Here is a 12,289-nt window from a genome sequence, read left to right as displayed (position 1 = left end):
CTATTACAATCGGCTTACATGTTCATGGAATAAAGCCGATACAAATAATATATTTTTATGCAACACTATAAAATGTTATTCTTAACAGAAAACTTCACAAATACAAAGAATGGCAGACCAAACCACAGGCGTTTGGGTACTGAAACACTACCACAAGCATAAGAACAATGGCAGAGGCGTGCAGGTACAGTAACACCCAAGCACTAATGAGAAAGAGAGGAATACGTCGAACGACAGAACACTAGACAATAATTGGGTATGGGAAGAAAGCGGCCAGCTATGCTGTCTACAAAAACAGGGATAAAAAGGTTATATAAACAGACACTCATTAATACTATAAAACATGAAAATATGGATCACTGACGCCAGTAAACCTCGCACATATAATCAGCATTAGTAAATCTTTCTGACGAAAAACCACATCAAGATTAGGATTAAGTTATATTCAAGATAATTGTAAATCTGAAACAGTATCGAGTCTCTGAACATACACATGATGAATTGCTCCGGGATGTTTTTCTCTCCAAGGTCACAAATCGAAGTAGAGTCTATACTTGCTTACTCATGAATATCACTTTCTGAACCAAAATCAATAAACGTTAAAATAAGTTTACAATATCTTTAAACTTTTTCTCTTCCTATTCAACGGAAACAACAGGAAAAATGTCTGAAAATTGTTGAGAACAGAAGCCAAAATCTAAGATCTTAAATTCAAGATCTTCAGGATCTGCAAACACTTTACAATTTCATGCATTCAAGAAAGCTTCGTCAGGTTTCAGCGGAAAGGTGCACATCCATTAAGTAAATGTTATCACATTTTAGCCCCATTCCCAGACCCCTTTTACCCCTTAACTGTTAACACCGAGCACCATCTAAACAGCAATTGTTCCTTCTTCCCATAACCTCCGCTTAAGCTCACTTACAAAACCACTCTGGCAACTAGGAAGAATCTATGCAAATCAGCAGCCAAAGACGGACACCTGGAATTACGACAGTCGTCGTGATGCGAGGAGGACCATGTCACAAAAGCGTACGAAATAAAAAGAGCAAGGATGTGTAGTAACAGGGTTTGGTAGCGCCATACGAACTCCGTCAAAAGCATAAAATAGATAGTGCAGTGATAGTTTGGTGAAAAAGATGGTAAATATAATATTTGTGCTTTATTTTTTCAAAGTTCGGTAGAGGTGTTTTACAACAAATAGTGCACAGCACTTACTCACCATCACCATCAGCAGCAGAATCAGTGTCACCAACGGAATTCTTGTTCTTGAAAAATATCAAATCATAATACGACCTCCAGGATGAAAAAGTGCGCGCATTCAGCGTCCAGCAACGAGCTTAGGAATCTTTCCTCATTTTTCCTGCTACGCCTCACTGGGAATCGAACCCTTTCCCCTCGACTGCGAACCAAGAGAATTATAAGCCTCTTGACTAAAAGGTTCCTTCGTCTACGAGAGAACAAATAAATGCATCTGGATTCCTTTACCCAGGAAGGAAGGAAATAATTTTATTTCTACGCATCTAAATGAGACGAAACATATTTATCACTCTTCCTTGTCTCAAAAAAAAAAGCTCTAGAATTTGTGGAACCGAGGTGAAAAAAATTATAATCTGAGAGATTAAAAAATGAGTCCTTTTGTATGACAAGAGGAAACGCGGCAAAAACGGATTTAGTTCAATTCTCTCTCCTTTAACTAACATTAATTTCTCTCTTTTCAGCTGCAGTCACAAGATATCAAAAGATGAGAAATCGTCATTACTTCAATAATCTGTCCCACACGAAATTTACAAATTAAAACTAACAACATGTAATATGCAACAGACAGTTTCCAGTCACTACATATTTGATGCATTAACAACCAATCAGTCATTATGGCATTAAAAAAAGGCTGGAGGCACATTAAAACCAGGGACAATAAACTACCTTTCAAAAAAACGTTCAGCCAACCATCCAACCAATCTCTATCCTGGTCCCAATCGGAGACGGACCGAACGACGAAAACCGTCATTAGGATTTGATTATTTCGCTTCAGTCGCTCAATACATTAACGCCAATTTTCGAGGTCGATAAGATTTGCGTGTCAGCGACAGCTTGAGGTTGACCAATTTCAGAATTTTAAATTTCACGAATATAACCGAGGAACGATATGTTTTGCGAACGCAATAATATAAAAAAGGGATAAGACCAGACGACGTTCAAGTTCCTCAGCTAGACTGACTGATGGGTCGATATGAATCTTTCGATAATGAAGAAACTACAGAGGCGTCGTCTGAAGAGCGCGCTGTCCTCTTTCACGGCGTTGATGTTTTGACGAATATAAGAGAAGAGAATAGACTTATTATCATTATTATTATTATTCAGAATATGAACCCTATTCATAAAGAACAAGCTCACAGAGACCATTTACTTAAAAATTCGAGTTACCAAAGAATATGGTATTCATCAAAAGGAAGTCACAGAAGGGAGCAGGAAATTCAGAGAATAGTTATTAGAAAAGAAAAAAGTAAATTAACAAATGAATAATAAATAGATAAAACTGTAAGTATATTATCTAAACACAAGGAAACGTGTTTGAGGGTATTAATGCGTTGCTTCTTCCCTTGAACTTTAGAGGTTCCTTCCAACTGAACAGAATCCTCAGGGAAGCTGTTCCAGTCCAACGGTGTGAGGAGGAATAAAGGACCTCTGGAACCGAGTCATTCGACAGCCAGGTACATTTACTGCATTTTGGTGCTGCTGTTCAGCAAATCTCGTTGCTCTCACCATGAACAGAGGAGCAGGGATCAATTTGAATGTGAAAAATATGTTAAAATGCAACTTATGAAAATTTGATACACACGAGACCATCCCTCGATGGTCCAAGTTCAAGAACGACTGGGAAATCAATAGAAAGATGCACATTTATGTTTTTACGGAACGGAAACTATCCCCCCACTAAACAGGCAGACACTGTATTTAAAAAGAGAGAAGGGAGGTATTGGAATTATCAATGGAACAACGAAAGCCAGATCAATACTTTTCAACATATTTATAAGTCATTCATAAAAAAAGAGTATTTGGTATGAACTTGTGTATTACTGTGAGATGAGGACATCGTATCTTTTGGAGACTGAACACAATATGACATACAGCTATGTTATCCTCCCTCTACTATGACGACTAAATAACAACCTTACGGAAGGTAATAAAGATGGAAAACTACCCGAATGAGAACTTTAAGAGTATTTATGGGTTTTTATCGAGAGTTGAGAAGTTTAGCCCAAATATTAGAGAGAAATACTCTTTATTTGAATGGAAAATTATTTGGGAAAATGTTGACAGTAAATTTTGTACAAATATGTTCATGAAATTCTGGCCACAAAAGATAAATGATATATGATGAAAATATCAAATAGTAAACTATGTGAAAATTACAAAGAACCAGAAAATGTGATGCATTTAATTTGTGTGTGTAAGTGTAGCAAGAAATTGGTTAATTGGTTTTATGATTTATTAAATGAATTGTGTAATATTAAGACAAAAAGTTTATTGAAAATTTTAAAATTGGATTTTGAAGCACATTCAAAAAAGGACAGGAACACTGCTGTAATTTTGATTTGTGACTATGTTGTTGGTGTCTGGTTAGCCCACAAAGCAGGAATAATAGATAAAAAATATGGTATAAGGTTGTTTACAAAATCTAGGTTATAAAATTATTTATATATATATATATTATATATATATATTCTATTATATATAATATATATATATATATATATATATATATATATATACTGATAAAATCTTATATGGGTAACTACAGAAAAATATTTGCATTAAAATACATAGATTATTTGTAAAAAGTACAGGATAAGATTTTTGTTAAATTCTAGTAACTTTAAGTCAACTTGGATAAAATTCTGAATGCAATTCTGTTAAAATTGTAAAATATTATATATTTTCTCTAATAAAAGATTAAAAAAAAAATGTCATAACTGCTAATGTTAGGAAACAGAAGAGAGGCAGACCTAAATGATGCAACATTTGGGAGGTTTAAGAGCAAACTTGAACTTGGAAGAGACTCTTGAGGGTGCAAGGATGGCAATTCATTCAGGAATCGAAAGTCGCTAGATGATGACAAGTGTAGTGATATGGTGCAGCAAATGGTGGAAACAGTGTGAGTGAGTGACTGTACAGGGTTAGGTTACGAGTCCAAAGGAATGTGGATTGTCGAATTTGTTTTGTTGTACAAGAGAAAGGTGGATGAGGTGACTGTAAGAGTTACAAACAACGTTGATCAGTACACCTGGGAAGATGTATGGTCAGGTGTTTAATTGACAATCTACTAAACATCCAGGAGAAGCGATATGGGAAGTGGGGAAAGTTTTGAAAAGTGAGAGGATTTAAGGGTTCACTGTTTGTTATGAAATCGTATGCGAGGAAATTAAGATTAAGGGGTAACAGCAGGGTTTTTCTTTCATTCAAGGACCTTGCAGGAAATTCGTTAACAGCAGATCAAGTTCAGTTTTGATGAAACAAAGTAGGCAACTTCCCGTTGGAGCTTATTTTCACAAGCAGCTTTGTCTCGGAACTATTCTCCAAGTTCACGGGTCAATATACTGGTCAAAATTAAAATACTTTTCCTTTATAATTATCTAGGAAACTGTATAAAAAAAAAAAACTTTTGGGTATCAGAAGTCGATACCAAGCGTCAAAGTTATATTAGGTACAAATATTTTTCCCTTGACCAATCTTCAATGTCATTGGCCATAATAAAGGAAAATGTTTATATTTCTCAGATTTCTATAAAATTATTATAAGTCACCTCAGCGTTGGTGAATGTCTCCCCACCCCCCCTTTTTTTACCTTGTCTATTCTTTTGACGTCAATTTTTCTTCTTCTTCTTCTTCTTCTTCTTCTTCTTCTTCTTCTTACTTGGAGTAAGGTGATTTTTACCGAACCGTTTTCGACTTTCGTTTTTATGGGGTTGCTGATTATTTTCATCAACAATTTAACCCTGACCTTTTGTCAAGCTCACATGTCAATTTGAATCCTGCAAATACTAATTTTTCTCTAATTATTATGAAACAATTCAAGTCATACACTACAATGATTACATGTAAGAGCAACTGAATTAGTGTATGTAATGTTGGTACTGAATGGTAGTATCTGATAGTAAAACATACGGTAATGATCACTATTACAGTACTAGCACTACATGGGTACACAATGACAAAAGGTACACGTCATTCTTCCATTTCATGTCAGAGGTCACCGCCTCCACAACGCCAAACTGCTGCAACCACCAAGCTACCTCATTTGCATGTCAACAGAACCGGGAGGGAGCAATGAGGAGGAGGAGGAGGAGGAGGAGGAGGAGGAGGAGGAGGAGGAGGAGGAGGAGGAGGAGGAGGAGGGCAAGGGACGAGATGGCACAGATGGGAGATGATACCAGAGAGATGGAGGCACACGCACATTTGGAGCAAAGATCAAGGGTAAGGATCCAAAAAAAGCGCCATATGAAAATATCATTTTGGAGAGAGAGAGAGAGAGAGAGAGAGAGAGAGTCCTAGCATTCACTTTTCTAAGAAGCTTATATCAAACCATGTATGAAAACTAACGGAAGGCATTTTCAGATGCAACCAACATAATCCAGGTTCTCGTTTCAGGCAACCAGAAAGCTGTTTAGAAAAATAAAAATATAGAATATAGGCCTAAGGCCAAGCGCTGGGACTTAAAAGTCATTCAGCTCTGAAAAGGAAATACAGTGAAGAGGTTTGAGAGGTGTAACAGGAGGGAAACTTCGCAGTTGCGCTACGAAACAATTGTTGCAGAGTGGAAAACTACATGGAAGAGAATATGAACGGAGGTACAGTAAAAGGAATGAAAGGGATTGCAGCTGGGGGCTGAAGGGACGCTGCAAAGATCCTTAAGTAACGCCTACTGCGCACAACTTGAGGCGCACTGACGGCACTAAACCCCTACAGGGAGAAAGCGGTTTAAGGCACTCGTATCAGAAAGATGAAATCTATATTCCACATTCTCGGTCCACCTCTCCATTCATACACTGAAGCATCTTTTTCAGGTGTCGTAACCATCACCCTTCTTCAGTTTCCTAAAACCTCACAACCTTCCTAAGATATCTACAGGCTCGTAGCACTTTCACATTGCACAAGAATGAAGAGACCTCAATCATTTCCAAAGAATGCCTCACGTGTACATAAAAGAGAGAGAGAGAGAGAGAGAGAGAGAGAGAGAGAGAGAGAGAGAGAGAGAGAGAATTAATAACAATCCGTAAGACTTCCGAGGATTCCATTTTAAGCCCTCCGACGCAATGACTTACCTCCAAAATAAACTTCTTAATGCCCTTAATTGAATAGTTTTAATTTGAACGGAAAACCTCAGAATGCAACCGCTTTTCCTTTCAAGTAACTTATTATCGTTCTGGTATCATTAAAACGAGGAAACGTCAAATAATTGTAAGTTAACTTTTCTACCTATATTATAAGGTAAAAAAAGGAAAATCAGAAATATCGTCCAGTTCAGGTACAAAGATTACCGCCTGTAAGACAACAGTCTGCTTCCACACAAATTAAACTGGCCAGTCGTAAAGTTTTTTTGTGGTACCCTGTATCCAAATTTACTGCGGTAATAGAATAGGTGGAAGACTGAAACAAAACTATGTAGCGACAGTAATGGTGTAGGCTGAACCCCAGAGGTCAGTTTGATGCAACACTTGGAGACACAGCGGTAGCAGTGCCAAGGGGATGTAAAAGAGACGCAAGTCTCGAGGCACATCAGCTAAACTGAAGCTCAGATAAAACAGTAGGAGAACCACGAATTACCAACCCACTGAACTGATGGTTTTCCCAAAATTAATGGGACTACGAGAACGTAAATTCAGATTTGCTTGTACAAAATGAGGTTCTTGCTAGTCAATTTAAATGCTTTGTACCACCGTGATGTTATTCGCAACGTAACATTTAAAGTTCTCCTTTAACTACTTTTCAAGTACCAGTACCAGATCTTCAAATTCAATCTAACTTGCGAGTATATAAAATTAATTGTTATGGCTAATAGCACTATGCGAGATAAGGTTTATCACAGAATATGCGAAGCAAAGAAGGTATTAGGATCGTCAAAAAAGAATTTTGGAAAAGAAGTGTTGATGGAGACAAAAGCAGTGATGTATGAAAAGATGAATGGTAGAGGACAAGATACATAAAGCAAGCCTAATTCGGATTACTATTATCATTATTATTTTCATTTTCATATACAGGATAGTGAGGAAGAGAGACCAACAAATATGCCATCCTGATGAATGGAAAACGAAGTCTTCATCTCTGCATATCAAGGATGAACCTGACGGTAACTTTAGGCAAAATTTTTCTCTAAACCTACCTACCCTCTATTACGAAATGTTATATTTATCATGGAGGAGTGATATGGTATAGTTACATTTGACATCTTCGAGCGTTGAGAGAGAGAGAGAGAGAGAGAGAGAGAGAGAGAGAGAGAGAGAGAGAGAGAGCGTCGTTGGGTTGTCGTCGGGAATAATTGACAGTTTGAATGTTTTCGTATGTTTGATATGTCGTGTTTCGTGTTTAGTGTTGCTGTATGATATTATGTCAGAGCGTATGTGTTTTTCTGAAGAGTGTGAATGAACGAGCTATTTCCTCTCTGAAATTCTGTGCGCATGTGTGTGTGTATATATATAATATATATATTATATATATATATATATATAGTATATATATATGTATGTATGTATGTATGTGTATATCTATATATATATAATTATATATTTAAAATTATTATTTATTATTTATATCTATATATATATATATATATAATATATATATTGTGGCGGGATCACAAGCAAACCAAAGCAAGCAACAAGATCTCCCCACATTTACTTTATCGAACACGGCTGACTAATAGTTCCCTCAGTCACACTTTCCCCTTTACATTACTAATTACGCGGAGAACAATGGGCATGTTCCTCTAATGAATAGTCATGCTACTATTAGAGACGAAAATAAATTTTTAAAAATGACTATTCAATATCAATAAAGAGAATTTTGCACTTACAAGGAATCGACAGTTTTGTAATAAAAGGGAAGAAAGAATTACTTTTAATACCAAAAGCCCTAGTTGACATTAGGCTGGCTTAATGTTACATTAACATTACCTACGAGAGAGAGAATATGCCTGTGCGTTCTAAGGCAAGAAATTCTAAGAAATCTACGTAAAGAAAGCCACATTATATGATCCGAAGAAAGCTAACACTCTTGGCACTTTGACAAGGGGCAAATGTTATTGCCCAATCCTCTGGTGAGCACTGCCAGAATGAAATAAGAAAGAGACCCCGGCATATTCCTTTCCCTTGTCCTATTACCGATTTCCTTTGAAAAAACAGACAAAAGGGGTAGGGGGAAAAGGGGAAGTAATATCAAACCATGAGTCAATAAAATCCCACACGATAGACCATAAAATCTTGAGGAAAAGTCTTGCCAATATCTAACTAAGAATTGTGCATTCAGACATTGACGAAAACTGTCCAAAGATTCCGATGAAACAAATGACTTAGGACAGGAAGCTAGTAAAAAAATAAATAACCAAATGAGGAAGAATTAATTGGCATAAATGATTCTGGACAGAACCCCAAATCAAAAGAAAGAGATTAAGTGTGGATTATCTCGTCATGGTCCTCCCACATGTGGGTGGATTCGGTCATTATTTGTAAGAGTTCTCAAAAGACGGTGTAAGATCTGCCTTCAGGATGAGACACAAGGTGCACTGATCGAACCAGAACACCGTCTTCCATTCGGTAGGTACCGCAACCTGACTCAATCGGCGGGATGTCCAGGATCTCACCAAACCCATTCTTCATCTTATGCACTGGCTGACTGGTGATAGTTGGAATATGAATGAACCAAGCAGATAATCGAAAAGGTTAGATCCATCATTATGACCACAGTTCTAAGACTGTGGAGGTAAAAGGCTAGAGCAAAAGGTTCTGGTTCTGATGGGTGTGCCATTCATTTGGAACCAAGCACTCCTGGCTCTCGTGGTTTGGGGGGTTGAGACCATATTCGAGAGCAATAGTCTGTAACTGATTTTTCTCCTGAAAGTCAACATGGGGCGCAATTGGAATTATCCATCTCTTTTTCGATAATGTAATAGTTTCAGAAAGTATGCCGACTATTCAAGACAATTAGCTGTGGTACTCATTTTTTTTTTCCACAAATTCCGCCGGTTATGTTTAAAGCAAGAGCTAATTTTAGGACACTCTAAACAATATTACTATGGTAGATTACATATTTAATTTGTGGCACTAACGCACGATAAATTCCATCATTAAACATTATCATAGTAGGCAAGTATTTCCCTTGCCTTGTAGGAGCAGGTCAGAATCCTGGCTCGACTAACTTCCAGCCGGCCTGGGTATTCCAAGACGTCATTTTTGGTTTTCAGTTACAAATGGTATTGGGTACAAATTTTGTATTCCGGGCATAAAAGGGCATTAAGGAGAAAAAATCCGTAATGACGTAAGTTATTCTCCATTAGCAGACGAATTTCCGTCGAAAATCAAGCACTAAAGTCAGTATTTTGAGTTGAACCATTTATGGCCGTCACAAATCATCGTGAAGGCGTTTCCTACTGGACGAAGATGGTAAGCGGAATTTCTTGGATTCTACCCAAAACCCATTCTCGAGGTTGTCACCGTTAAAGGTCGTCCTGTTTGTACCATCCATGGATACAATCTTTTTGAAACTCAACCATTTTCATCGGCCGGACTAGAATGAGTCTGAGTGGTCCTTCCATGATACTTGGAGCTTCCGAGTTCAGCGGAAACGGGGTTGACACGCTCCCTCCCCTGGACTCACCTCAACCTCACAGATTTTCTCGGAGCTTATGGCAAAATATGGGGCAATCAACTAGATCGAAACCCTTGGGCTCAGTGAAGATCGATGGAGTCGATTTTAAGAGTGATTATCGACTCTGATCAGTTGAGATAGCGTAGGCCTTTCTTGGATAAAGTCTTGTTGGTTAGCTGGAAGGAGATCGTTGCCTGTAAGAGATTTTACAATTGCTCTCCTATGATGTTGCTGAATATCTTAATAAGGTGGGATGTTAAGTAACATGGACGCACGATTTCGGCAGACAGTTTCGCTCTGGATCTTGGTCATGGGCAACTGAGGATAACCTGAAACGTTTCGGTAATGTTACTATTTGTTCATTGATGAGACGATGATTATATATTTCGTCGAAAAATACATTCTGAAGGAGTCATAAATAAACACTCGAGTCCGGTGTTTTTCTCTCTTGTTAATACAGTGGCGACCCACATCGGTATACTAACAACCACATACATAATTCGATGCTTACGTCAACACAGCCGTACTAGGTTTTAGGGACCTGACTCATACCGTCAACCCTCGTCCGGCAAATCGAGCGCTAGCCCCTCTGTTTGTGTGCTTGGCGTGATGTAGCTCTTCGCCTCGGAGGGTTGAGAGCGAGAGAGAGAGAGAGATGGAGAGTGCAAAAAACGTTGTTATAATGTTTCAGTCATGCACAATAAGCATTAACCCTCAGCAAATAAAAACGCTTCGACAATGCATAAATCAAAGGCATATTGGGAAAAAATTTGACACAATATTACAGACCTCATTGGATTGATAGGGGCGGAAAAATCAGCACTCAGGCAAAATGTTGGGATAACGATGCCTTTGTTCATGGAAGCGTTTCATTCGAATAAAACAATCAAAGGGATTTCCTCCCCAAAGGCCAAGGACGCCACGCAAACAGAAATCTTTCAATTCGCACACTTCAGCAAAATATGATTAGTATTCACATTCAATATTCCACTCATTATAATCATCAAAGCTACATCAAAACTAGACTAAATAAAGCATCACCATTAATATTCGACCATAATGCAATTTCTTTCCCATTTCTTTGTAATAATAATAATAATAATAATAATAATAATAATAATAATAATAATAATAATAATATGATATGGTAATAATGATAAATGCCATAAACCACATGGGCAGTGCCAGTAATCAGATACAGCGTAAGAATAGTGGAATGGACGAAGGCAGAACTTCGCAGCATAGACCAGAAAACGAAGAAACATATAACAATGCACAAAGCACTACACCCAGACTATACATAACACGAAGGGGGGAGGACTGCGTCAACATCGAGAACAGAGCACTGGGGCAATATATGGAAACCAGTGAAGACGAGTGGCTAAAGAGTGCATGGGAAGAAGGACTGATAAAAGTAGACGAAGACCCAGAAATATACAGAGACAGGAGAATGACAAACAGAACAAAGGAATGGCACAACAAACCAATGCACGGACAATACATGGGACAGACTAAAGAACTAGCCAGCGATGACACGTGGCAATGGCTACTGAGGGGAGAGCTCAAGAAGAAAACTCAAGGAATAATAACAGCGGAACAAGATCAGGCCCTAAGAACCAGATATGTTCAAAGAACGATAGATGGAAATAACATCTCTCCCATATGTAGGAAGTGCAATACGAAAAATGAAACCATAAACCACATAGCAAGAGAATGTCAGACACTTGCACAGAACCATTACAAAAAGAGGCAATGATTCAGTAGCAAAAGCCCTCCACTGGAGCCTGCGCAAGAAACACCAGCTACCTTGCAGTAAGAAGTGTTACGAGCACCAACCTGAAGGGGTGATAGAAAACGATCAGGCAAAGATCCTCTGGGACTATGGTATCAGAACAGATAGGGTGATACGTGCAAATAGACCAGACGTGACGTTGATTGACAAAATCAAGAAGAAAGTATCACTCATTGATGTCGCAATACCATGGGACACCAGAGTTGAAGAGAAAGAAAGGGAAAAAATGGATAAGTATCAAGACCTCAAAATAGAAATATGAAGGATATGGGATATGCCAATGGAAATTTTACCCATAGTCATAGGAACACTAGGCACGATCCCAAAATCCCTGAAAAGGAATCTGGAAACACTAGAGGCTGAAGTAGCTCCAAGACTCATGCAGAAGAGTGTGATCCTAGAAACGGCGCACATAGTGAGGAAAGTGATGGACTCCTAAGGAGGCAGGATGCAACTCGAAACCCCACACTGTAAATACCACCCAGTCGAATTGGAGGGCTGTGATAGACAAAAAACAATAATAATAATAATAATAATAATAATAATAATAATAATATCATGAGTATTCAGGCTAAAACTCGGCAACGGCTGAGAAATCCCTATCCACCGAAAGATCCTTTCTCCTTTATGGTGTAA

The sequence above is a fragment of the Macrobrachium nipponense genome, chromosome 10 (genome assembly GCF_015104395.2).
Source record: "Macrobrachium nipponense isolate FS-2020 chromosome 10, ASM1510439v2, whole genome shotgun sequence".
NCBI lineage: Eukaryota > Metazoa > Arthropoda > Malacostraca > Decapoda > Palaemonidae > Macrobrachium > Macrobrachium nipponense.
This window is presented reverse-complemented; position numbering follows the sequence as displayed.